General features: G+C 35.7%; 1 long non-coding RNA gene across 1 annotated transcript; it reads left to right on the plus strand.

Moving 5' to 3' along the window:
• The first annotated feature begins 2183 nt into the window (after positions 1-2183).
• LOC101241976 lies at positions 2184-3427 on the plus strand. Its single transcript, XR_182268.4, has 4 exons — positions 2184-2363; positions 2869-2912; positions 3223-3308; positions 3372-3427. It is a non-coding gene; the product is annotated as an uncharacterized LOC101241976 (long non-coding RNA).
• Positions 3428-5462: the final 2035 nt, after the last annotated feature.

Here is a 5462-nt window from a genome sequence, read left to right on the forward strand (position 1 = left end):
ATATTTAGACTTGCAAGGCTGTTAATCGCATATATAAGTCCAGAACCACGACACAATGGTTAACGTGTCTGCCTCTATGCCATAGCTTTCAAGTGTGAGGCCTTTTGCTGCTTCAGTCTGTTATTAAACATGTTATACCGATAACCATTGTGCCATGGGAAGTTCTTTTACGTAAGCAGAAGTGAAAATTTTAAAACTTTGCATGGGAAGTTAACAAAACGATTTTAGATCACGTTGGGTGGAGAGGAAGCAAATGAGTTCTCCTTCCCAACCAACCGCCAGGATGTTGGCTGCAGTAAAACAGAATGTAAAGTGGGGAAAGATGGGACACTTTTATTACATAATATCCAAGCATCCTGATCGTGTTTTAAACAATTAACAACGGTCTAAGGGAGTCGTGAGGATATGGCTTCATAATTCTTTGTATGTTCTTTGTTTACTACCAAATGGGACAAAAAAAATGAACGAAAAGGTGTCCCATCTTCTCCCGACCTACTATATGTTTAAAAGGATAATAAAAATATGCTCTTATCGTCTATCCTAGCATGGCTTTTATATCAGCAGATAAATTCTTCTCCCCAACCATTCTCCAGGATGCTGGTTGCAGTGAAACAGGATGTATGTTTCAAAAGATAATAAAATTATGCTCTTATCATTGTTGTCTTTTTCCGGAAGCAATTAAAACTTTTTCCTGCAGAAAGCCCAATCACGAAGCACAAAGAAAGTGAATATACTGCAGCTGGCGCATAAAAGCTAGGAGAACTTATCTGCTCTTTCTTTACGCAACGTGATCTAAAAACGTTTTCTTAACTTTCCTTTTAAAGGTTTTGTAATTTTCCACATTTTCTACCGCAGCAAATTATGGAAGTCCCACAGTTGTGCTACACGATGTAAATTCTAATTTCTCGCCATGCGAGAATACATACATCCATACACTCATAAACCAAGATTAGAAATAATGAATGCAAATTTGTTATGGGGCGAAAAATAGAACGAAAAGGTGACCCATTGTCCCTCACCGCATTATATACGAATGACTGAAACTTACTTTATTCTCACGTGGCTGGAAAACGACCTTCGCGATAACACGGGTGTGCACCTCGTTCCAGCTTACGAGTTACCATATATGTTACTTTGTGGGTGATTGTTTTTCGGGATTTTTCATTTTTTACGTTTGGCTGATAATTCGGACAACCCATTAGTGAGCATATACCCATGTTACAGTATTCTACATGGTAATGTATTTACCCGGTACTGTAGTAGCATCTACTGCGCTATCTTCTATTATAACTAACTCCTTTATGTACGGCTTCCATTTGAGCGGCAGTAATGCTATTAGTCACGCATTTTAGTCTTCTATCTTTACACAAGTTATAAGTGATATAGGGGCGAGGAAAGATAAGACACTTTTTTCTTGTCCCATTTGGTAGTAAAAGAAAACCATACAAAGAATTATTAAACCGTATCCTCACGGCGTCCATAGACCGTTTTTAATTGTTTAAAACGCGATCAGAATATTTGGATATAATGTGCTAAAGGTGTCCTATTTTCTCCCACCATACTAAACGCTTGCAGTTTACATTATAACTGATTCTGTTTCTTCATAACGTGATGCTCTGCGTCCTATAGGTTCTTGATAACTAGAGCCTATATTTAAATAAAATATTGCCATATCGGTCCAGCGCCAGTAATTAGTAAATTAGACAGAGAGTTTTTAATGTTAACATAAATGAAAATTAAACTAATATATAGTACAGTTGGGTAAAGTGTAAAACTTAGCACATATAATCCAAATATCGTGGGCGTGTTTTAAACAATTAACAACGGTCTATGGGAGTCGTGAGGATACAGTTTTATAATTCTTTTGAATGTTCTTTGCATTAAACCAAATGGACGCGATAACAGATTGAAATGTGTCCCGTTTTCCCCCACCCTACAATACATGCAGTAATTATTTACTGGAACGCAAATACAACAAAACAGTCTTATAGCCAACACGGAGTCAGTTAAAATATCCAATAAAAACAAGCTTATACAATATTGTAATTACCAATGCGCGAGTTACATCATTTTTAAGCCGTATCTGCGCATCAGAGTATTCTAATTAAGCTAGACAGAAACAGGCGTTGGCGCTGCTAGTCATAAGCGGAATTGTCTGACTATTAAGAATATAAAAATGCAACCGCACTAAGGGTTTATTTATCATCGTATATACTCGAGACGAAACTCAACGAAATGGATCGAAAGATTGTGTTTGCACTGTTCTTGGTGTTTCTCCACATATCTACGGTTTCTGCTAGTTTAGCAGCCGGATTCAAGCTGCTTTTTAAGTCGTGGGTTCATAGACGTCGTACATGGAACGAGTAAGTATTATATATAGTAGGGTGGGGGAGATGGGACATGTTTTCGTTCCATTTTCTCTTCCAATTTGGTAGAAACAAGAACATTCAAAGTGATTGTAAAACCGTACCCTCACGACTCCCATAGACCTCTGTTAATTGTTTAAAACACGATCAGGGTATTTGGATATTATGTGCTAAAGGTGTCCCGTTTTCCTCACCCTACTATATATAAATGCTCTTTGTCGGTTTTAATTGTACGCTTAGTTATAAACGACATTCTATAACACTTAGGCCAGAGTTGCTCATTAATTTTAATTTTGTTTTAAAGGGAGAATACTCTAATTTTATATTTGATTTATTCATTACTGTGCATGTAGCCTTTGTCTCCACGGTCTAGAAGCGCCTCACCAAGATAAACAAATAGAACATTAGTGTTGAAATCTAACCGTCTTTTATGTAGTGCAATTTGACAAAACTGGGTCCTAAACTTTTACATTACATAATTAGGTTAACTGTTTTTATTTAGGAAAACGACTTCTGATCAATTCACTGCCGAAAATGACAAACCGTGTAAGTACTATTTATCCGAAAGACTCTACTGTAAAATGTGTTCGATCTTTATGGGTAAATTTTCTTATATGCAATATACATACAGTAGGGTGGGGGAAGATGGGTCACCTTTAGCACATATTATGAAATATCCCAATCGTGTTTTAAACAATTAACAACGGTCTATGAGAGTGGTGAGGATACGGTTTTAAAATCCTTCGAATGTTTTTTGTTCACTACCAAATAGGACAAGAAAATAAAATTTAAAATAAGTCCCATCTTCCCCCACACTACAATACATCTTAAACCCACTTATTAAATTATATTTCAGTTGATTTCGCTGAAATGGACGGTTTACTCAACAACCTTGAAACAGAAAACCAAAAGTAAAGTCGTCGAAAAAAGCATGGCTAAGCTGTAAGGTCTTAAACATGTTATTTGTATCTTTGCGTTTATTAATTCAACATTATCTTGATACAGGTGATTTTGCCATTGCATGAATCAAAATGTAAACTTAATAAACAAAAATAAATGTATTAGCGCATTTTTCTTCGCGCGAAACAAATTGTTGAGGCAGAAAAAATCTCCCAAAAAGTAATCACCCACTAAGTAACATACATGGTAACTCGTAGGCTGACACGAGGTGTATGAAACAGAACACCCGTGTTTAACGACTGTCGTTTTGCGGCCACGCGAGGATAAAGTGAAGTTACAAGTTACAATACAGCAGTATAATTTAATACCGACAAAAAAAGACAGCCAAACTAATTCTTATCACAATATTAAACGCGCGCAGTAGTACAACAGTTCTTATAGCTGTGGGCGTATATTACGTTTCGCAAGACAATTAACAGCCATTACTGCAACCCACACTGTTAGAAATTTTTACTGTGAAAGTCACTGGCAGCACTTTTTACGTGTGGCACGTTAAAAAATTACGTGTATTTTCAAAGTAAAAAAAAACTGTAAAAGTAACTGTAAAATTTACGTTTTTCCGTAGAAAATACGTCTAAAATCACTGTAAATTTCGCCGTAAACATCCACCAAAACTGAAAGTCTACGTGTATGTTTACAGTAAAATTAACAGTGAGTCACGTAAAAACTACGTGAGTCACTGTTAATTTTACTGTAAAAATCGCTGTTCAATTTGCAAAGTACTGTTAAAAATACAGTAAAATTTTCGTTAAACCGCACTCAAAACCGAAAATTTACGCATACATTCACAGTAGATCTGAAAATTTACGTGCAGTGGTCCATTATGAATTTTAAGCTGCATACATTTTAAAAATTAAATGAATGTAACTTATTTCTCGCTTGGCCGGCAACGACAGTTGTTATAACACGGGTGTTCTGTTTCATACACGTCGTGCCAGCTTACGAGTTACCATGTACGTAACTTGGTGTCTGATTATTAGTGTACACGTATGGGTAACAATTTAGACAACCCATAAGGGACCATAGGTTAAAGCGACGGTAATTGTCTTGCTTGAAAAACATACGCTTAAAATAATAGTAACGTCCAGTTTCGTTTTAGAATTTTCTCATCAAAAGTAATACGAACTACTACTGTGTCGCGGCACCGGTTTTTCAAAATAATACTATACACAGCTTAGAGATAGAGATTTAACGTATATAAAATACATTCTACAGTAGGGTTGGGAAAAATGGGACACCGTTTCATTCTATTTTCTCATCCCATTTAGTAGTAACCAAAGAACATTTAACGAATTATAAAACCGTATTCTTACGACTTCCATAGGCCGTTGTTAATTGTTTAAACACGATTAGGATATTTGGATATTATGTGCTAAAAAGGTGTCCCATCTTACCCAACAGTATACTACATAATTGGAATCTATCAAAACTGGGAAAATCTAGCCAACACATTGAGAGACAGGACAATTACCATCCAAGTAGTTTAGAAAATATAAAAAACAGAACCTAAATTGGTTACGTAATCTGCTATGTAATATCAATTACTGCGAACTGTAAATAACTTGGACGTTTTGCATGGTTATATTCTAGCTTGAAATGAATTGCAGTGTTACTGCTTTGTGTAATATATGAAAACATTTCTAAAGCGCAATTTAAATTAGGCGGCGTTTGTACATTTACATAACTTAACAATTTCTAAATGCATATCATTTAAACGAGGAATTGTTTTGAAAATTATTTAAATGGAGCGAAGCTCTCTATTGGGAAGTAATAAGTATTTAAATATTTCTTCTAAATGAAACTGCTTTATCAATAAAGAATTCTGGCTGCTACCATTGTGGGCGTATGTGTCGTTTGGCAAGACACTTAACGGCAATTGATTTGACCCAGTGGTCACTAATGGGTTGTCTAGTTTGTCATGTAGTAGGATGGGGGAAGATGGGGCACCGTTTCGTTCTATTTCTCGTCCCATTTGCTAGGAAACAAAGAACATACCAAGAAATATGATAAACTATCCTCACGACTCCCATAGACCGTTGTTAATTGTTTAAAACACGATCAAGATATCTGGATATTATGTGTAAAAGGTGTCCTATCTTACCCCACAGTACTATACTATATTTTACTTAGAATATT

Source organism: Ciona intestinalis, unplaced genomic scaffold (assembly GCF_000224145.3).
Source record: "Ciona intestinalis unplaced genomic scaffold, KH HT001184.1, whole genome shotgun sequence".
In the NCBI taxonomy this organism is placed as follows: domain Eukaryota; kingdom Metazoa; phylum Chordata; class Ascidiacea; order Phlebobranchia; family Cionidae; genus Ciona; species Ciona intestinalis.